The following is a 23,388-nucleotide window of genomic DNA, read 5'->3' on the forward strand; positions in this document are numbered from 1 at the left end:
GTAACTCAGCGGGTCAGGCAGTATCTCTGGAGAGAAGGAATAGGTGACGTTTCGGGTCAGGACCCAGCTTACGTCCTAGTCTCGACCCGAAACGTCATCTATTCCACTTCTCCAGAGATGCTGCCTGACCCGCTGAGCAAATTTAGCATTTTGTGTCCGTCATCGGTATAAACCAATTATTATCTAACTAAATCTGCAGTTCCTTCCTAAACAAGGACAATGAAACATGCATCCCAATTTTAATGACTCTATCTGGATGTGAAAGATTTACAGGTATACAGAGTTTGATAGACAGAGTTGACGTGGAAAAGCTTTTCCCACTGAGAGTAGGGAAGATTCAAACAAGGGGACATGACTTGAGAATTAAGGGACTGAAGTTTAGGGGTAACATGAGGGGGTACTTCTTTACTCAGAGAGTGGTAGCTGTGTGGAATGAGCTTCCAGTGAAGGTGGTGGAGGCAGGTTCGTTTTTATCATTTAAAAATAAATTGGATAGTTATATGGATGGGAAAGAAATGGAGGGTTATGGTCTGAGCGCAGGTATATGGGACTAGGGGAGATTATGTGTTCGGCACGGACTAGAAGGGTCGAGATGGCCTGTTTCCGTGCTGTAATTGTTATATGGTTATATGGTATGGTTATACAAGACAAACGTGGGCAAATGGAACAAGCTTAGATAAGGCATTTTGGTCCGCTTTGATGAGTTGGGCCAAAGGACCCAGTTCCATGCTCTATGGTTCTGTCCAAGGGAGTTTGAGTGGATGAACAACATTGCAGCATTGGATTTTTTGATCGTTAAACCTGCAGGTTTGATGTAGTCTATAGTTGTCATAGAGTGATACAGTGTGGAAACAGGCCCTTTGGCCCAACTTGCCCACACTGGCCAACATGTCCCAGCTACACAGTAGTCCCACCCGCCTGTGCTTGGTCCATATCCCTCCAAACCTGTCCCTTCCATGTACCTGTCTACCTGTTCCTTAAACAATGGTATAGTCCCAGCCTCAACTACCTCCTCTGGCAACTTGTTCCATACACTCACCACCCATTGTGTGAAAACGTTACCCCTATTAAATCTTTCACCCTTCACCTTGAACTTATGTCCTCTGGCCCTAGATTCCCCAGCTCTGGGCAAGAGACTCTGTGCAAATACCGGGTCTATACCTCTCATGATTTTGTACACCTCTACAAGATCACCCCTCATCCTCCTGTGCTCCAAGCAGCCTACTCAACCTCTCCTTATAGCTCACACCCTCTAGTCCTGGCAACATCATCGTAAATCTTCTCTGAACCCTTTCAAGCTTAACAATATCTTTCCTATAACATGGTGCCTGGCACTGAACACAATACTCTAAAAGCACTCACCGACATCTTATACGACTGCAACATGACCTCCCAACTTCTATACTCTGACTGATGAAGGCCAATGTACCAAATGCCTTTTTGACTACCTTATATACATGTGACTCGAACATCAAGGAATCATACACCTGCACTCCTAGATCCTTCTGCTCTACAACACTCCCCAGAGGACAACCATTCACTGTGTAGGTCCAGCCCATGTTAGACATCGCAAAATGCAACACACTTTTCTGCATTAAATTCCATCAACCATTCCTCAGCCCACCTGGCCAATCAATGCAGATCCTGTTACAATCTTTCACAACTAAGTCACTGGACTCCAGGTAAACTATCCCAACATCAACGATTAATCAAACTGTAACATGAGTCTTTGTCAACATCTTCCAGTGGTCATGCTTGCCTCCTGTCCAGGATACTGTCAGGTTGACATTGAAAGATAAAAGTTTCTCCTCCGGCCAAAGCTATGTGAAATCTATCCTTCATATAACTGCTGCTGTGTGCGGCAAAAATATGATTTTATCAGTTTCTAATGAAATGCCAGTCAAACTATTGTTTATAGCCAAGTATCCATACATAGAAGGAATTTGCCTTGGTGCTTTGCTCGCAAGTCACAACACGATATACAGTAGACAATCAAAAATAAAACGTTATAATTTAAACTATATTGAAGAGGGATTTAGATGTGGCCCTTGTGGCTAAAGGGATCAGGGGGTATGGAGAGAAGGCAGGTACAGGATACTGAGTTGGATGATCAGCCATGATCATATTGAATGGCGGTGCAGGATCGAAGGGCCGAATGGCCTCTACTCCTGCACCTATTTTCAATGTTTCTATGTTTCTATGTGAAGAATGAAATAAAATACCAGAGCTAAAGGAGGCTACAGACGTTTGGCTGTTGAGTAGAGCTACTGCTTGTGGAAAAAAGCTGTTTTATGTCTGTGGCTGTGGCGGCTTTGACAGTCCGGAGTCGCCTTCCAGAGGGAAGTGATTCAAATAATTTGTGGCCAGGGTGAGAGCGGTCAGAGATGATCTTACCTGCTCACTTCCTGTCCCTTGCAGTGTACAGTTCATTGTTGGGGGGAAAGGTTGCAGCCAATATCCTTCAATGATCAATAATAAACCTTAAATGATTAACATGCATGTTCCTCAAACGTAAAAAAATATGAATAGTCAAATTTAAAATTCAATTTAACTGCCTTATTCAAAATTAGATTGGAGAAAGCAATTTCCCCATGGGTTTTAATTATGAGGAATGCCTCATTTTGTTCCACTATTAAGCTATATATTAAAAATTCAAGTTGTTATAATGCTATATTTAACTGCGCTTCATTATGTAGACAGTGCTATTTCAAAGAACTAAATTGAGCTAGCTGCTGAACAAAATTGCCGACATTAATATTTCCAATGCGTGACCAAGTGTAATCTTCTGCATGGACTGGAAAGCAAGCAAATCAAACAGGATATGCAGGTGTAAGTCTGACTCCATTATGAGCTGGATTCTGCCTATTTGTTTAAGATAGCATTTTGCAGTCATAACATCATAGAGTGTGGAAACATGACCCTTCAGACTAACCTGCCCATACCGTCCACATTTACCATCTACACTGGTCCCACCTGCCTGTGTTTGGCCCATCTCTCTCTAAACCTGCCCTATCCATGTACCTCTCTAAATATTTCTTAAATGTTCTGATAGTACCTGCCTCAACTACTTCCTCCAGCACCTCATGCTTTGTGTTACCCCTCGTGTTACCTCATCAAATATTTCCCCACTGACCTCAAACCTATGGCCTCTGGTTTTGATTCACTTACTCTGGGCGAGAGACTATGTACATCTACACAATCTATTCCTCACAATTTATACGCCTTTAAAAGATCACCCTGATCTTCAAGGGATAGAATCCCAGCCTGCTCAACCTCTCCTTGTAGCTCAGGCCCTCTAGTCTTGGCAACTAATAATATATTAATTATATTTTCCCTGTAGCCAAAATTCCAGTATTGTGCACAGCGATAGAGAGCTAAGAATTTGGAATTATAACTACAGAGGGAACGACACCTTAACAAATAACTTATTCATAACAAAAGGATTTGAGTATAGGAGCAGGGAGGTTCTACTGCAGTTGTACAGGGTCTTGGTGAGACCACACCTGGAGTATTGCGTACAGTTCTGGTCTCCTAATCTGAGGAAAGACATTCTTGCCATAGAGGGAGTGCAGAGAAGGTGCACCAGGCTGATCCCTGGGATGTCAGGACTTTCATATGAGAGAGACTGGATAGACTCGGCTTGTACTCGCTAGAATTTAGAGGATTGAGGGGGGATCTTATAGACACGTACAAAATTCTTAAGGGGTTGGACAGGCTAGATGCAGGAAGATTGTTTCCGATGTTGGGGAAGTCCAGAACAAGGGGTCACAGTTTAAGGATAAGGGGGAAATCTTTTAGGACCGAGATGAGGGAAACATGTTTCACACAGAGAGTGGTGAATCTCTGGAACTCTCTGCCACAGAATGTAGTTGAGGCCAGTTCGTTGGCTATATTAAAGAGGAAGTTAGATGTGGCCCTTGTGGCTAAAGGGATCAGGGGGTATGGAGAGAAGGCAGGTACAGGATACTGAGTTGGATGATCAGCCATGATCATATTGAATGGCGGTGCTGGCTCGGAAGGGCCGAATGGCCTACTCCTGCACCTATTTTCTATGTTTCCATGTTTCTATGACCCAGTTGGCAAAGCTGCTCCCTCATGGCTCCAGAGCTTGATCCTAATCTCACGTGTCTGTGTGGAATTTTCACACACTCCCTATGACTGCAAGGATTTCCTTCAAGTGCTCCGAATTCCTCCCACGTCCCAAAGACGTGTGGGTTTGTAGTCAATTGCCCTCTTTAAATTGCCCCTCATGTGTAGGGAGTGGATGCAAAAGTGGGATAACATAGACCAAGTGCGAACAGACGATGATAGTCAGTGCGGACTCGCTGCGAGAAAAGGCCTGTTTCCATGCTGTGTCCTACAATGAATTTCAATCAATCCATAATGGAATTGCATGCAAGAACATTATAGATGGCACGACAATAGACACAAGGATCTGGAGTAACTTAGCGGGACAGGCATCATCTCTGGAGAGAAGGAATGGGTGACGTTTCGGGTTTCAATGGCACAGTTGATAGAGCTGCTGCCTCACAGCACCAGAGACTCGGGTTCGATCCTGACCTCGGATGCTGTGGGTGGAGTTGAATAAATCTACCTGTCACCGTGCAAGTGTCCTTTGGGTGCTCCGGTTTCCTCACAGATCCCAAAGAGATCACTTCACAAAGCCGATCTAACCCCTGCAACAGTCACCTTGGGAAAAGGCACACGAGTCTGAAGGGACAGATGTCATTGCCCCATTGGCCTTCTGCACAAAACAAGCATGGAAGACATCAAGTTGATGAGGTAGGGCCGCACTATCACTAGTGATGTTGCCTGACTTTGCTTTGCAGCCAGTTTATAGGATTCAGCCTTGCCACATTCTGCGTGTGTCCAAATGATTATAGGGGACTAATGTTTGTACTGATGTTGGCTCTTAGCATCCTTGATAACTTTGCAGAGATCAAAAGCTTTTCACTGCACCTCAGTGGTAGCCCCCACGGGAGACGTGGTTATCGAAGTAGAGCCGTTCCCGAAAGGCCGTTTTTAAATGGCGTCGCTTGAGGTTGTGCTGCGGGCGCCAGCAGCCGTTATGGTCGCTGGCCAGCAGGAGGCGACAAAATGAGTGAGGGGGGGCGGAGAAGGTTTTAATGAAAAAAATGGACATAAACATAACGAAATGTAATGAGGAGTGGATAGCTGGAAGGGAAAGTGAAATGTCTACCGAAATGGCTGCTTGTATGGGTGAGAAGCCAGTTTATTTTTGAAAAACTGGGGGGGGGGGGGGGGGGGGGGATATTGTATTTATTAAAAACGTGCACTTAAACACGACGAAATGTAATGAGGAGCGGATACTTAGAAAGAAAGTGAAATCTCTACCGAAATGGAAAAGATGTCGGCGATTCAGCTTTCCCCCTTATCCTTAAACTTTGACCCCTTGTTCTGGTCTTCCCCAACATCCGGAATAATCTTTCTGCATCTAGTCCGTCCAACCCCTTAAGAATGTTATACGTTTCTATAAGATACCCCCTCAATCTTCTAAAATCTAGCGAGTACAAGGCAAGTCTACCCAGTATTTCTACATTTGAAAGTTCTGACATTCCAGGAATCAGTCTGGTGAACCTTCTCTGTACTGTCACTATGGCAACGATGTCTTTGAGCATGGGGCATTGTGACATCACACGATGGAACGTTCACCATTGGCTGGGGCTCCTGCATAGGCATATGTAAATGAATCCATTCCGATTGGACACATGTGAACATTGGGCATTGTGACATCACACGATGGAACGTTCAGCAGGGGCTGGGGCTGGTGAAGCTTCTGTGGGTGAGAAGCCAGTTTAGTTTTGAAATATTGGGGGGGGGGGTGAAGGATTTGATTAAAAACGTGTACTTAAACACGACGAAATGTAATGAGGAGCGGATACTTAGAAAGAAAAGTGAAATCTCTACCGAAATGGAAAAGACGTCGGCGATTCTGCGTCCGGTTTCGGAGTTGCAGGGAATCAATGGAAGAAATGCGGCCGGAAGCCGTACATGTAAATGGATCCATTCCGATTGGACGTCTGCGAGCGTCGGGCATCGCGATTGGACGTCTGCGAGCATCGGGCATTGTGACATCGCACGGCGGGAACGAATCGAAAGGCAGAAAGGCAGCCGGACGGATGTCGGACGGATGGGGCGAGACTTTTATAGACTAACGAGAGTTTTAATATATAATAGATAACTCGGAATGGCACAGTAGATTTGCTACCTTACAGCGCCAGACACCCGGGTTCAATCCTGACCACGGGTGCTATCTTTAGAGTGTCGATATTCTTCCTGTGTGTCACCAGAAAGAGGAATCCAGGCCAAACATCTCACAACATACTTGGTGTCACCCTTGAAGAATCCAAACAAACCAAGTATCTTGGCATCAAATTGCAGAATGATCTGCATTGGAATGGTCAGACTCATCATGCAACGGTGAAAGCAACAGGTGTCCTAAAGGTACACAAAATTGCTGGGGAAACTCAGCGGGTGCAGCAGCATCTATGGAGCGAAGGAAATAGGCAGGTGTCCTAAAGTTCCTGAGGCGCAACTTTCATGATTGTTCAACTTCTGTCAAGGAGAAGCTATACTTCACCCTCGTTAGTCCTCATTTGGACTACGCAGTTGCAGCATGGGACCCATACACAAATAAAAACATTCATCCATCGAACGTGTCCAAAGACAGGCAGCTCGATTTGTTACTAACACCTATGAGAGAGAAGCGAGTGTCACCAAACGTCTGTATTCTCTGGGGTGGAACCCTCTCCAAGACAGACGTGAAGCTCACTGTTTGACCTGTTTTTACAAAATGTTAAATGGTCAGCTAGACATAGATTACAAGACCTACACCAAACCCAAACCAATTAGGAGTAGACGAGGGCATTCGATCCAATTTGTGATCCCAGCTACAAAGACAGATGTGTACAGCAATTCGTTCTTCCCACGCACAATTAAAGCATGGAATAATCTCCACCCAACTATAGTTACCTAACCAGATGCAACTAAATTTAAAGTAGCACTTTCTTCACAATAACCCTTTCTGGCTTAATCCCTCCCTTCACCACCTCCAGTTTAAATACCAGTTGGAATATTTTGGAGGACACAGAAACCAAGAACCAAGATGGTCAGTGCAAACTCGGTAGGCTGAAGGGCCTGTTTTCAAGCTGTATCTTTAAAGTGTGGTCGAAACACTCTTGAATCTCGTGATTCTTGACACGCGATGCAGACAATGTTATTACTGCTGATGTTTGGAGACGAGACATGTGAAATGTTGCTGACATATTTGTTGACCAAGATGCCTCATCTACGCTAGTCCCATTGCTCAATAACGTGCCATAGGTCAATTGTCAAAACGTTCATCCGTCTGAAAAGCAACTGCCGCAGTTTAGCAACAGAAAAAAAATCCTTTAATAAGGTTGAATATCCCAACAGAGCAAAATTTGAAGAATGCAGCACTCTCTGCATAATTGCCCGCCAAATAAACTTCAAATAGTAAGATTAAACGAGAACTTATCAGTTTGAAGTTTGATCTGTATTTTATGAGGAGTTACGATGAGGGATTACGTGAAGAACCCGCTCAGTGCGCAGGCGCGGCATACTTCCAAGCAGCGGTGTGGAATCACAGATAGACACAGTTATTTGAAGTAAACATAGTAAAGATAATGAGACATCAATTTATTAGTTTGATCCATATAATGAGGGTGGGAGCGGAGGGCACGTAATCCCTCATCGTAACTCCTCATAAAATACAGATCAAACTTCAAACTGGTAAGTTCTCGTTTTTTAATCTTACTATTTTACTTCGGAGTCACGTGAGTGACTACGTGAAGACTTCAAAGCTCTGTGATTTCTGGAGTCTGAAGAAGGGTTTCGGCCCGAAACGTCGCCTATTTCCTTCGCTCCATAGATGCTGCTGCACCCGCTGAGTTCCTCCAGCAATTTTGTGTACCTTCTGTGATTTCAAACCGTGTAACAGTTCATACTTCACTCGCTGCCGAAGTCATTCGAGGGAGGAAGTATGTTATCGTAATCAACCATGAATCTGTTTGTAAAAACAATAATGGTGTTATTAACAACAACAAGACCAATTGCTCCCCCGGGCTTAAATTATATATTTTTTGCAGATTCTTTTTCTGCAAACGATACAGGTTCTGTCAGTGGTTTGTTATAAAAGTTTGGGACGTATACTCCCTAGACCACCCTGCAGTAGCCAGGATGTGGTCCATAGGCTCTTCCATCCTCTTAGTTACTGACGTGGAAGCTGTCCTGGTGGAATAAGATTTTATACACGTCAGTATTTACTCCAGCAACTCCAAGTACCTGCTTGAGCCACTAGAGATAGTTTAGCTCGTCACCCGACCATGAGGTTTCCTGTGGCTGACCCATAAGGCTTTTTCCTCTCCCTCGGTATTCCTTATTCTGTCGATCTCTAAGTGGGTCATGACACATAAAACGTGGTTCAGGTGGGTATGCTCCGAATTTCATGACTGGACCTGATGTTCCTGGTCTGTTCTGTTTGGCCAACCCTTGAATGGCCATGTGACACTTTCTGGTGTTATAACCATGTTGTCCCATCGCAGTAGATGGGAGAGCTGGCTCTTTGTGTTGATGTAAGGCCACCAGCATGTCCATCTTCAGGGTAGGCTGTTCCAGGGTGAGTGACCTGGCTGGTGATCATCCCCTAAGGTATGTCAGGATTTCACTGACATCCCAATTTGGGTGTACCTATTTCTGGGGAATGGATTGATATACCTCTCCTGTATCTGATCACCAGTGAGCGGTACCCAAGTTGAGTAGGCTAACAGAACATGTCCTTCATTGTGGTGAAGACCTGCCAGGAGCTCCAGTACAATTTTGTGTTATAGTTGAATGTATAATTCCTGTTTTGGAAAACAGTGTACCATTTCTTGATGCTCCTCAGGTATGTTCCCTAGGATATGCGACGGAATGCTGTCATCAGGTTGATAGTGCTGCTGATCCAAGCACAGCAATGGTCTTCCCAATTCTGCAATTCTTTTAATGACCATGTTGAGGATCACTGGGAACCATGCTTGTGGACTTGGTCCACTGTAATTTGCGTAGTACCCGACTGATGAAGCCGTAGTACCTATTGAAGAGGTAGAAGGAAAGGAAAACATAGATATTAGGTTCCCCCCGCCCCTCAATACGCGGGAATGTCTCCATTGCCGCTGCCTTGAGATTGGTTTCATGTGACGTAAGTTAGTACGTGGTGATTTAATTGGATATAAGGAATCGATATCTGGTGTCCATATTGCTTAGTGATTTCTGCAAGTATTTTTGGTTTAAATGTATGTTTACAGTATTTAGCTCACCTGATAGGTGAGTTACTGATGGTCAAACATGTTTGACGACATACGGTTTCCAATTGTTAATAAATTGTCACCTAATATCGATGTTCTCCGCCCAAGTGGTTTGGTATATGCCACCACTGTGATGTTGTTATCTTATAAACGAACATGCAAATTTGGTGGATTACTGAGCAAATGCTTCACTAGAATTAAGTAAGTTAATATATAACATGTTTAAGTCAATTCATATTGGCATTAAGTATTACAAGCTCAGTAACACATCAGGACACATAAGATGTTACTCAAAACAGGTGGAAGTGTACAACCATAATCCTTCCTGCCGATAAATTCCATGATAACACTACAGATTAATCCATTTGCCCCCATATTACAGGTATGGAGATAGTTTTGAACACTAGTATCTCAGCTCATAGGAAAGCTACTGTAGATGGGTTATGCATGCAACCTATAATGTAGCTACCTCATCACCACTAACCACGCCTCATCATATTAGTATAACCTAAGTATCCTCCCTTTGTTCCTCCCATTAGGTCCCAGTACGCCTGAAGGCTGGATGCAGTCAGTGCTGGGACGTGTGTGCCATGTGCTATAATAATGTACCAGTAAAGGTTACAGTGTGTCAGCTATCAATCCTTTACATGGTGTCAGAAGTTTAAAACTCGCGTTTCCCGTTTACGGTTTTCATTTATTTTGTCCCCGTTAGTGCCCAGTGTTGGGTTTCCCTTGACATGGCATCCTCAAGCCGAAAGCCATCTCCCCTTGTCTTCGACGCTGACATTGCGGAGCGATGGTCGACTTTTGTGATGGACTACACTCGGGATATTGTGACGGAACACCGGGATATTGACGTAGTGAGTGTCGTACCTATTGAAGAGGTAGAAGGAAAGGAAAACATAGAGATTAGGTTCCCCCCACCCCTCAATACGCGGGAATGTCTCCATTGCCGCTGCCTTGAGATTGGTTTCATGTGACGTAAGTTAGTACGTGGTGATTTAATTGGATATAAGGAATCGATATCTGGTGTCCATATTGCTTAGTGATTTCTGCAAGTATTTTTGGTTTAAATGTATGTTTACAGTATTTAGCTCACCTGATAGGTGAGTTACTGATGGTCAAACATGTTTGAGGACATACGGTTTCCAATTGTTAATAAATTGTCACCCAATATCGATGTTCTCCGCCCAAGTGGTTTGGTATATGCCACCACTGTGATGTTGTTATCTTATAAACGAACATGCAAATTTGGTGGATTACTGAGCAAATGCTTCACTAGAATTAAGTAAGTTAATATATAACATGTTTAAGTCAATTCATATTGGCATTAAGTATTACAAGCTCAGTAACACATCAGGACACATAAGATGTTACTGAAGATGAGACTGAAAAGCCATCTCGCTAGTGGTGGAGCCACATGGCGGCCACACCCAGCAGCTCTTCCTGATCCTGTACCTCAAGCATACTCCCGATATTGTTCAGCCAGTGACCCCTCTTCATGACCAGCCCAGCCACTGGTCACCTCAAAGCTAACCACACTAAGGAGGAAGCGATGGGCAGTGCCTAGGCACTGTGGAAGGTATGCCTGAACCCTCCAGCGAGACTGCCCATCACGTAGCGTGTCTCGCATGAGCTCCTGCTCCAGTAGCCGCTCCAGCGGCTCATGCAGCTCTCTCTCCCCCGTGCGGGTGGAGAGACGTCCCGTCCGACATCGGGAAACACATGCCGGATGCCTCTCGAGTGGCTATGCATCCAGCCCGCTGCTCAGGTACTAGCGGGCTGGCCTCGGCACGGTGTCGGGGAATTATGGAACACCGGGATATTGACGTAGTGAGTGTAGTCCATCACTCCTTTACAGGTACAAAGTTCAGTAGCTGGTAATGCTGCTATATCCCAATTACTTTGCAACGTAGATGATTGGTGGTTAATGTACCATGACTGATAGTCTTAATGAATACCAGATAACAACGTTGTGGATGGTCAACGTAAATATCTGGATATATATTTTGTGCACCGTTCCCAGAGGCACTGCAATGCTGGGTCGATGCGTGGAGTGGACGGAGCAAGCCCCTATTCCATCTCCCTGTTCCAATATTCAATTTAATATATGGTCCCTAGATAAGGGACGTATCAGATTATTAAACTGATAAGAACAGATACTACACTTAATCTTAGCCAAAAGGCCGAGAAGCGATGCAGCTAAAGCTGTATCCAAGGATAGTTTGTCGTTAATATATAGACATGCCATGACGGAATGTTTCTAAGTGTCAGGGCTAGTTGATTCTGGATAACTTTGACTTAAATGCCGCAACGCTCATCATGGTTACTCCATCCAGGTAATTGCGGTATATCCGAAACTTATATGAGAAGGTACTGAATAGTGTGCATCTTCAAGGTCGATGTCTACCATAAAGTATCCTTGGATCCATGGTAGTAGTTACAAATCCCATGAATAGGTATACCTGGTGAAATACTCAAGTGGTTTTTCAACGATGGTGCGAAATTCACCATCGTGGGAGGGTAGACCACTTGGGGTGCTTGCTGAATTGGTGGCAAGATATTAATTCTATTCCCCTTGTATTTATTTTTTGGTATATAACTACCAAGAGTGATAGCTTCCTAACCAGGCGTGATTCATCCACCCCTAGTTAGTACAACCCTTAACCTTTATGTGATGGTAGGAACCATACTTATCTGTCTTCATTGTTGTTTTCTTCGGTTTCTGGTTCCTTGTTCTTGTAGGGACGATGTTTATTGGGGGGTGGCGCATTTTCCCCTGGGGCCTGCTCTGGGCCGTGGCCTAAAATGCTACGGGTTTGGCATGCAGGCCCCGAGCTTTCACCAGTACCATGAGGAAGGCGCCCCTGGTGGACACGTTGAGGTACTGCTGTCTGGTTTAGTGTGGTGCTTATTCCAGACTCTGCCCTCTTGTGCCGAATAGTTTGAACACTTCGTCCAGTTTTTTTAGGACTGGTTTGGTAAGTGCCAGGTAGCAGGATCTGAGCTTGTGAGGTCGGCGTTCTCATAGACCTGTTAATTTCATAGATTGAGGGCAGGTTTGTGAGTTCATTTCAGAAGTTATGAGGTATGCCGTTGAACAGTAGAGTCAGGGGTTTTGCCATACTACCCTGCCCTTCTGGAATGAGCAGGTGGACATGATAGCCGACGTCAGGGTACCAAATGCATTTTTAAAATATTTAGGTTAAATGCGCTGCTCAATGTATCCCCCAATAATGGCGGGCACTTTGAGTAAATGCAATTTAGGGGAGGCGTGATAAAACCAACGCCTCATGGCTACCTGTCTTGGAGAGGTTTTTTGGAAAAGACAGATAGTAAGCTGGCCATCAGTTGAGACTGAAAAGCCATCTCGCTAATGGTGGAGCCACATAGCGGCCACACCCAGTAGCTCTTCCTGATCCTGTACCTCAAGCATACTCCCGATATTGTTCAGCCAGTGACCCCTCTTCATGACCAGCCCAGCCACTGGTCACCCCAAAGCTAACCACACTAAGGAGGAAGCGATGGGCAGTGCCTAGGCACTGTGGAGGGAACGCCTGAACCCTCCAGCGAGACTGCCCCTCACGTAGCGTGTCACGCAGGAGCTCCTGCTCCAGGAGCCGCTCCAGCGGCTCAGGCGGCTGTCTCTCTCCCATGCGGGTGGAGAGACGTCCCCTCCGATAAATCGGAAGCCACCGGCCGGATGCCTCTTCGGATGGCTGAACATCCAGCCCGCAGCTCAGGCACTAGCGGGACTGGCCCCGGCGCGGTGTGGGGATAGCGGTGCGCCCGGTAATTGTTCCTACCGCCTTCTTCTGGAGCTTTTGTGCCTTGTAGTAGCGAGAGCGCCCCTCAAGCAACGCGTCTCGCAGGCACCTGCTCCGCGAGCCGCTCCAGCGGCTCATGCGGCTCTCTCTCCCCCGTGCGGGTGGAGAGACGTCCCGTCCGACATCGGGAAACACCTGCCGGATGCCTCTCGAGTGGCTATGCATCCAGCCCGCTGCTCAGGTACTAGCGGGCTGGCCTCGGCACGGTGTCGGGGAATTACGGAACACCGGGTAACGCTCCTACCGCCTGTTGCTGCCCCCCTTCCCCCCGACGGGAATACGGTCCTCCTTGAACGGGGGACAGTTTTGTTCCAGAGCCTTTTTCTCTGCCAGTAAAAAACACAAGCAGAAAAAAGGCTCACATGTAAAAGAAAACCCGACCTCAGGGTACTCACCTGACGGTCCGGTTCAATCTGTAACGGGAGAGCCTAATTCCCGTTTCAAGCCGCTGTTGCACTGCTGGCGTAATGCCGCGCCTGCGCACTGAGCGGGTTCTTCACGTAGTCACTCACGTGACTCCGAAGTAACATAGTAAGATTAAACGAGAACTTACCAGTTTGAAGTTTGATCTGTATTTTATGAGGAGTTACGATGAGGGATTACGTGAAGAACCCGCTCAGTGCGCAGGCGCGGCATACTTCCAAGCAGCGGTGTGGAATCACAGATAGACACAGTTATTTTGAAGTAAACATAGTAAAGATAAGGAGACATCAATTTATTAGTTTGATCCATATAATGAGGGTGGGAGCGGAGGGCACGTAATCCCTCATCGTAACTCCTCATAAAATACAGATCAAACTTCAAACTGGTAAGTTCTCGTTTAATCTTACTATTTTACTTCGGAGTCACGTGAGTAACTACGTGAAGATTTCAAAGCTCTGTGATTTCAAACCGTGTAACAGTTTCATTTCACTCACTGCCGAAGTTCTTGAGGGAGGAAGTGTTATCGTAATGAACCAATGAGTCTATTTGTAGTAAAACACAATGGTATTTTTTAAACAATAACAACAAAGAATTAAGTTGCTCCCCTGGGCTTAAATTAAATATTTGCAGTTCGTAAATCTTTACTGCAAATAAACCAGGTTTTGCCAACGGCTTATTATAAAATTTCTGAACGGTCTTTTCCCTTCCCACCATCCTGCTGTAGCCAGGATGTGGTCTATAGGCATGTCCATTCTTTAGCCGTCGACATGGATGCTGCCCTGGTGGAATAAAATTTGTACATGTCAGTGTTTATCCCAGCAGTTTCTAGCACCTGCTTGAGCCATCTCGCAATGGTTTGGCTCGTACCCCACCATAAGGTTTTTGTGACTGACCCACAAGGCTTTTCATCTCCCTCGAATATTCTGGTTGTGTCTATATAGGATAGTAGGTGGGTCATGGCACATAACCGTGGTTCTGGTGGGTAAGCCACGACTGGATAAGGTGTTCCTGGTCTGCTCTGTTTGACCAGTCGCTGGATAACGACAGATCTGGTCTGGAGCTGTGATCACGTTGTCCAGTCGCAATAGGTGTAGTGACTGGACCCTCTGAGCGGATACAAGTGCCATCAACATGAGCGTCTTTAGTGTAGCTTGCTCGAGGCCGGGGATCTGGCTGGTGGCCATTCCCTGAGATATGTCAGGACCACACTGATATCCCAAATATGGGTATACCTGGGCTTAGGGCTTGATATTGTAAATGCCCTTCATCAGTTTTACCACCAGAGGATGGGATCCCATCGCCTGTTGTCCTGCCGCTGGTTTGAGATAAGCAGAAAGAGTACTCTGCGCTGTGTTGATGGCACTGTAGCTGATCCCTACATCGTGGTGTAGATGGCCAGGAACTCCAGTATGTTGGTGGCTGTAGCTGTTTCGTATGTTGTCCATGTTTCCTGGCAGTACTTCTCCCTTTTTGATGCTGGTTAAGTACTGCCTCTTGGTGGATGTTCGAAGGGATGCCGACATGGTGGTGATGGTTTGTTTGGACAATCCCAGTTCCAGGTAAGGTCTGTTCAAACTTGCAACCCAGGCGTTTAATTTTCTCATGGCATGGGTGTTTAGCTTACATGGTAGGTAAGTAGCTGATAGCCAAATATGTCTTTCGACATACCATTGCCAAATCATGTTGACCAATTTGTCGCATGATAATGATTTTATGACACACATATGGTTAATATAAGCCATCACCGTAGTATTTATCAATTTGTAACCGAAAATGCAAGTGCTGCATATTAGATAAATATGCTTTTAACAATAAAAGGCGCCCAACATCTCTAGATAGTTAATGCCCAGTGTAAGTAGTAATGATGACTCTAGTTTAGTCCATCTACCACTTGTGCTGGATATGGAGTTAGTCGCTCCCCAGCCTTGAGCACTGGCATCTGTTTGAATAACTAAAATAGGGTCAGTGATAAAGATAGGGCTGAAACTATGCCAAACGTTTTCTGCCCACCACTGTAGCTCTGATATTGCTTCAGTGGGTAAGTTCATGACACGATCATAGTGACCTGTATGTCGTTTTATTGCCCGTACCTTTGCTCTCTGTAAATTTTTTGATAGTGCAAAGGTCCGAATTGTGTAGCCGGAAATGCTGCTACCATTTCCCCAATTACTCTTGCTACTTGTCGAATAGTTGGTCGCTCGTTGACCATTAATTTGTTGCATGATTGTGCTAATTCAACCATTTTTGCCTTTGGCAAGGTAACAGTCATATGGACTGAGTGAAACCCAGGTAGTCCATGATAGTGGATGGCTTCAACCTAGATTTATCTGGATGTAGGACGAACCCCAGAGTTTCGAGGAGCTGTTTTGTAGCTGATACTGCTGCCACAGCCAATTCCTTCGTTTTCCCTACTATGAGAATATCCTCCAGATATGCCATGACAATATGTTTTATTTTCTTAGTATTGCTATGGCTGGGTTCAATATTTTGGTGAATAATCTTGGGCTGAAGTTCGACCATAGGGCAATGCTTTGTACCATCCAGATAAATTTTAGGTATCTGCGATGCTCCTTGTATATGGGTACTAGATAGTAAGCATCTTTAAGATAAATGCTTGCCATGAAGTGTCCTTTGGAATTCAGTTGTTTGGCAGTAACATATGTCTCCATTTTGAAATGTATATACTTATCAAATTTGTTTAGTGATGTTAAGTCAATGATGATGCGACAGACACCATATTTTTTGGTTTTAGTGAATATATTCGATACAAATTCCAAAGGTTCATGTTTGGTCTTTTCGATGACCCCCTTTGTGATAAGTCTCACCAGTTCAGCTTGTCCCTCACGTTTCTTTTTGACGGAGGGAGAAATACCCTTTGGGGCCATTGTTGAACTGGCGGCGTTTTTTTCTGACATGAATTGTATTTTATATCCTGTAATGTTGTTGAGTATATACTTGTCACTCGTGACCATACCCCATGCTTCTTTAAACAAGTGTAATCACCCCCCTGTTAATAAAGCACCCTTATTCTCTATATGCTGGTAGGGACCAGACCCACCTACCTCCATGGTTATTGGCGATTCTGTTTCTTAATTTTCCTGAAGATTTTGTTCTGACGTGCTGGCGATGTTGGGGGGAGGCGCATTTTCCATAGGGTCCGCTGCGGGCCCTGATCTGAAAGATCTTTGGGGATAATGTGCGGACCCCAAGCGTTCACCAGTCCCATATTGCGGACGTCGACTGGTGGATGCCGTGGGGTGCTGCCGCTTGGGTATCGGAGGTCTTGGTTTGCTCGTCCCGGGGCCTGCCCTCATTAGGCCGAAGGTTTTTGATGCTTCCTGCATCTCCTTCAGTTTTTTATTGAAATCTTTCCCAAATAGCAGCGCGTCCGTCTCCGCAGCTGGGGCTTTACAATAGCCAGCAAATTTGGGATTGAGGGCAGGTCTTATGTTTCCCTCCGGAGATTGTTGATCTCAAATTGTGTGGTACACATTAATGCCAGCACATCCTGCTGGCAGGTATCCATCTCCGTGCTCTCCACGGAACGAGCAAAGGCTGTGATGGCTGACGTCAGGAGCCTTAGGATCCGCTGTAGCTTGAGTTCTTGGGTCTGGATGTGTGACCCACATGCCCCCAGATTTGGCTGTTGACACTTTTTACTTTGAGGGCCTCACCGTTTTCTGGTGCTGTGTTGTTTCAGCACCTCAGCGAGCACCTTTTCCAGTAATGGTTGATGCTGGCCGCCATTCTTGGTTCCAGCGGTGCTCCAGCCCGTGGGGTTGCTACAAGCGGTCCATCACACCCAACAGCTCTTCATGTTCCTGCACCCCTGGCATACTCCCGAATTCGTCCGCCTGCCCCTGTTCCAGACCAGCCCAGCCCTGGTCACCAATGCTAGCCTCCAGTAATGAGGGAGCAAAGGGCAGTGCATGAAGCACTGTGGAGGGGGTGCCTGACCTCCCTCCGCGAGAGCGCTCTTTGTGCGCATCTCGCTGGAGCTGCTCCAATTGCTGTTGCACTGTTGGCGTAATACCGCGCCTGCGCACTGAGCGGGTTCTTCACGTAGTCACTCACGTGACTCCGAAGTAAAATCAAGGGACGCAAACTGAGATCCCAATCCCCACACCCACGAGTAATTTCAACAGTATTCCCCTTACTATAAAATGGCCAGAAAACCATGACGAAGCCCTGTGCAAAAGAGAAATGGATCAATGGTCTTCCAATTTAAAAAAATAATATATATATAGATTTTTAAATTCTTGTTTTTATTATAGGATTCTGGCAATTGCAGATTCTTTATTTTATTAGTCTAAAAAGCATTTAAACCTGCAGACACAGAGTCAAACAGCATGAAAACAAGCCCTTTAGCCCAACTTGTCCATGCCAAACAAGATGCCCCTTCAAAACTGGTCCTATTTGGCCCAAATCACCCTAAACTGCAGGGGAAACCCAGCAGGTCGGGTCAGGCAGCATCTCTGGGGGAAAAGGGAATAGGTGACATTTCGGGAAGTGTTCTAACCCAAAACATCACCTATTCCTTTTTTCCAAAGATGCTGCCTGACACGCTGAGTTACTCCAGTATGTTGAGTCTCTCCTCGGTATAAACCAGTATCTGCAGTTCCTTCCTACACATTCCCTCTAAACATTTCCCGATTCAAATATCTTATAAATGTTGTAATTGTACCAGCCTCATCTACTTCCTCTGGCAGCTCGTTTCATATACGAAAACCTCAGTGTATAAAAAGTTGCCCACAGGGTTCGTATTAAATCTTTCCTCTTTCAGATTGAACCCAAGCACTCTAGTTCTTGATTCCTTTAGCCATGAAAAATGTCCAGTCACCCTATTTATTCTCTTTTGAGTTCATGACTGTTTGTCTCCTCAGCTTTATACTTTCTCCCAGATATCACTTAATCTTCCCAGCTTCTGACATGGCCCTGTACTTCCTTTTTCAATATAATTACCATAAACCAATCAGCTACACATTAGTGTTTAATCTCGGATTCAACTGTTAACACTTTTGCAACAATTTACAGTGAAAACATTCATATTAATATTGGTTTATTAGTGTCATGTGTATGGAGAATTATTTTATTTTTTTTAAAATAATTTTTATTAGAAGTACGGTAAATTACAATAACACACAACACATATATCTTAATACATTTTTTGTACCGCTTCATTTTTTTTTTAAGCTTTAAGAAAAAGATAGAAGTAAGGAAAGTAAAGAAGGTGCGCAAGAGTCGTGAAATGCAAGAGAGTGTTGGGAAAAGAAAGCCCCTTAGAAAAGAAGTTAGAGAAGGAAGTAAAGTAAGAAAGTAGACCCTAGAAAAGAAAGTAAAAGAAAGTAAGGACAATCGCTCTATTATAACATTAAACTCCGCAGAAAGACTACCAACCAAGTCTGTTTTTGTTGTTTTACCTCCCATTGCCAGGTCCTGGTACCATTTATTTATTTATTTATTTTTAAAATTACTATTGCACCTCATGCTTGTAATAGTAATATGGAGAATTTAGTGAAAAATATTGGTTGTGTTTGCATCCAGTCAAATCAAACCAGACATAAATACAATCAAGCTATACACAAGCACAATAGTGAGTGCAAAGAATAAAATAACCAAAGCATAGAATATTCCTCCCACATTCCAAAGATGTACAGGTTTGTAGGCCAATTAGCTTTGACAAAAATTGGAAGTTGTCCCTAGTGTGTACGACAGAACTAGTATACGGATTTGATCGTTGGACGAAGAGCCCATTCCCATTCTGTATCTCCAAAGTCTAAATAGTGGTGCAGTGTTGCTGCTGGAGAAAGTGCAGATAAAAAAAGTGTACAGCAGTTGCAGTGAGGTAGGTTGGAAGATTGGAACAAATCCCTTAGTTCATGAGGAGATCAGGCTGCCATATCCTTGATAAATATACTGGCAATTTTAAAAACATAATACCATAAATAATCCAAGGAGTTCTCAGGTATAACATTTTAAACAAGACACACTGATTTATTCTTGCACCATTATTAATGATTATTTTTGTTGTTCAGAGTTAAAATAGATTAGCAGCATCGCAGTAGTTTATAACTTTGCACAAACTTTATATAACTGTTAAACATTGGTTTGGCAGCAAATGCACATGGATGTTGACTGAGCTCTCATTAACTTCCAGCAGAGGCATGGCTCCAACCAGCATTAATATCCTCTCAGGAGTTAAAATAGAAAGATTAAACGAGAACTTACCAGTTTGAAGTTTGATCTGTATTTTATGAGGAGTTACGATGAGGGATTACGTGAAGAACCCGCTCAGCGCGCATGCGCGTCATACTTCCAAGCAGCGGTGTGGAATCACAGATAGACACAGTTATTTGAAGTAAACATAGTAAAGAAAAGGAGACATCAGTTATTAATTTGATCCATACAATGAGGGTGGGAGCGGAGGGCACGTAATCCCTCATCGTAACTCCTCATAAAATACAGATCAAACTTCAAACTGGTAAGTTCTCTTTTAATCATACTATTTTACTTCGGAGTCACGTGAGTGACTACGTGAAGAACCCGCTCAGTGCGGCATTACGCCAGCAGTGCAACAGCGGCCTGTCACGGGAGTTAGGCTGTCCCGTTACAGGATGAACCGGACCGTCAGGTGAGTACCCTGAGGTCGGGTTTTCTTTTACAGGTGAGCCTTTTACTGCTTGTGTTTTTTACAGGCAGAGAAAAAGGCTCTGGAACAAAACTGTCCCCCGTTTTCCCGTCGGGGAGGGGGGCAGCAACAGGCGGTAGGAGCGTTACCCGGTGTTCCGTAATTCCCCGACACCGTGCCGAGGCCAGCCCGCTAGTACCTGAAGCAGCGGGCTGGACGAATAGCCACTCGAGAGGCATCCGGCAGGTGTTTCCCGATGTCGGACGGGACGTCTCTCCACCCGCACGGGGGGAGAGAGAGCCGCCTGAGCCGCTGGATCGGCTCACGGAGCAGTGCCTGCGAGACGCGCTGCTTGAGGGGCGCTCTCGCTACTACAAGGCAAAAGCTCCAAAAGAACCTGTCCCCCGCTCGACTCCAGCGGAGGAGCGTTCCATTGCAGGGGGGGCAGCAACAGGCGGTAGGAACAATTACCGGTCGGCCCGCTATCCCCATCACCGCGCCGAGCCCAGTCCCGCTAGTGCCTGAACTGCGGGCTGGATGTCTAGCCATCCGAACAGGCATCCGGCCGGTGGCGTCCGATTCGTCGGACGGGGACATGTCCCCACCTAAATGGAGGAGAGACAGCCGCCTGAGCTGCATCCAACAGCAATTGGAGCAGCTCCAGCGAGATGCGCAGAAAGAGCGCTCTCGCGGAGGGAGGTCAGGCACCCCCTCCACAGTGCTTCATGCACTGCCCTTTGCTCCCTCATTACTGGAGGCTAGCATTGGTGACCAGGGCTGGGCTGGTCTGGAACAGGGGCAGGCGGACGAATTCGGGAGTATGCCAGGGGTGCAGGAACATGAAGAGCTGTTGGGTGTGATGGACCGCTTGTAGCAACCCCACGGGCTGGAGCACCGCTGGAACCAAGAATGGCGGCCAGTATCAACCATTACTGGAAAAGGTGCTCGCTGAGGTGCTGAAACAACACAGCACCAGAAAACGGTGAGGCCCTCAAAGTAAAAAGTGTCAACAGCCAAATCTGGGGGGCATGTGGGTCACACATCCAGACCCAAGAACTCAAGCTACAGCGGATCCTAAGGCTCCTGACGTCAGCCATCACAGCCTTTGCTCGTTCCGTGGAGAGCACGGAGATGGATACCTGCCAGCAGGATGTGCTGGCATTAATGTGTACCACACAATTTGAGATCAACAATCTCCGGAGGGAAACATAAGACCTGCCCTCAATCCCAAATTTGCTGGCTTGTGTAAAGCCCCAGCTGCGGAGACGGACGCGCTGCTATTTGGGAAAGATTTCAATAAAAAACTGAAGGAGATGCAGGAAGCATCAAAAACCTTCGGCCTAATGAGGGCAGGCCCCGGGACGAGCAAACCAAGACTTCCGATACCCAAGCGGCAGCACCCCACGGCATCCACCAGTCGACGTCCGCAATATGGGACTGGTGAACGCTTGGGGTCCGCACATTATCCCCAAAGATCTTTCAGATCAGGGCCCGCAGCGGACCCCCTGGAAAATGCGCCTCCCCCCAACATCGCCAGCACGTCAGAACAAAATCTTCAGGAAAATGAAGAAACAGAATCGCCAATAACCATGGAGGTAGGTGGGTCTGGTCCCTACCAGCATATAGAGAATAAGGGTGCTTTATTAACAGGGGGGAGATTACACTTGTTTAAAGAAGCATGGGGTATGTTCACGAGTGACAAGTATATACTCAACAACATTACAGGATATAAAATACAATTCATGTCAGAAAAAACGCCGCCAATTCAACAATGGCCCCAAAGGGTATTTCTCCCTCCGTCAAAAAGAAACGTGAGGGACAAGCTGAACTGGTGAGACTTATCACAAAGGGGGTCATCGAAAAGACCAAACATGAACCTTTGGAATTTGTATCGAATATATTCCCTAAAACCAAAAAAGATGGTGTCTGTCGCATCATCATTGACTTAACATCACTAAACAAATTTGTTAAGTATATACATTTCAAAATGGAGACATATGTTACTGCCAAACAACTGAATTCCAAAGGACACTTCATAGCAAGCATGTATCTTAAAGATGCTTACTATCTAGTACCCATATACAAGGATCATCGCAGATACCTAAAATTTATCTGGATGGTACAAAGCATTGCCCTATGGGCGAACTTCAGCCCAAGATTATTCACCAAAATATTGAACCCAGCCATGGCAATACTATGAAAACAAAAACATATTGTCATGGCATATCTGGAGGATATTCTCATAGTAGGGAAAACGATGGAATTGGCTGTGGCAGCAGCATCAGCTACAAAACAGCTCCTCGAAACTCTAGGGTTCGTCCTACATCCAGATAAATCTAAGTTGAAGCCATCCACTATCATGGACTACCTGGGCTTCACAATTAACTCAGTCCATATGACTGTTACCTTGCCAAAGGCAAAAATGGTTGAATTAGCACAATCATGCAACAAATTAATGGTCAACGAGCGACCAACTATTCTACAAGTAGCAAGAGTAATTGGGGAAATGGTAGCAGCATTTCCGGCTACACAATTCGGACCTTTGCACTATCAAAACATTTACAGAGAGCAAAGGTACGGGCAATAAAACGACATACAGGTCACTATGATCGTGTCATGAACTTACCCACTGAAGCAATATCAGAGCTACAGTGGTGGGCAGAAACATTTGGCATAGTTTCAGCCCTATCTTTATCACTAACCCTACTTTAGTTATTCAAACAGATGCCAGTGCTCAAGGCTGGGGAGCGACTAACTCCATATCCAGCACAAGTGGTAGATGGACTAAATTAGAGTCATCATTACTACTTACACTGGGCATTAACTATCTAGAGATGTTGGGCGCCTTTTATGGTTTAAAATCATATTTATCTAATATGCAGCACTTGCATGTTCGGTTACAAATTGATAAATACTACGGTGATGGCTTATATTAACCGTATGGGTGGCATAAAATCATTATCATGCGACAAATTGGTCAACATGATTTGGCAATGGTATGTCGAAAGACATATTTGGCTATCAGCTACTTACCTACCAGGTAAGCTAAACACCCATGCCATGAGAAAATAAAACGCCTGGGTTGCAAGTTTGAACAGACCTTACCTGGAACTGAGATTGTCCAAACAAACCATCACCACCATGTCGGCATCCCTTCGAACATCCACCAAGAGGCAGTACTTAA

The 23,388-nt window shown here is 45.2% G+C and overlaps 1 long non-coding RNA gene and 1 other non-coding gene across 2 annotated transcripts; both read right to left on the minus strand.

Moving 5' to 3' along the window:
* Nucleotides 1-1,545: 1,545 nt before the first annotated feature.
* LOC116969305 lies at nucleotides 1,546-18,194 on the minus strand. The gene is made up of 3 exons (XR_004410719.1): nucleotides 18,183-18,194; nucleotides 4,043-4,049; nucleotides 1,546-1,663 (listed from the first exon to the last, which is right to left on the minus strand). It is a non-coding gene; the product is annotated as an uncharacterized LOC116969305 (long non-coding RNA).
* Nucleotides 11,333-11,524, minus strand: LOC116969306. The gene has a single exon (XR_004410720.1). It is a non-coding gene; the product is annotated as a U2 spliceosomal RNA (small nuclear RNA).
* Nucleotides 18,195-23,388: the final 5,194 nt, after the last annotated feature.

The sequence above is a fragment of the Amblyraja radiata genome, unplaced genomic scaffold, assembly GCF_010909765.2.
Source record: "Amblyraja radiata isolate CabotCenter1 unplaced genomic scaffold, sAmbRad1.1.pri S150, whole genome shotgun sequence".
Classification (NCBI taxonomy): Eukaryota; Metazoa; Chordata; class Chondrichthyes; order Rajiformes; family Rajidae; genus Amblyraja; species Amblyraja radiata.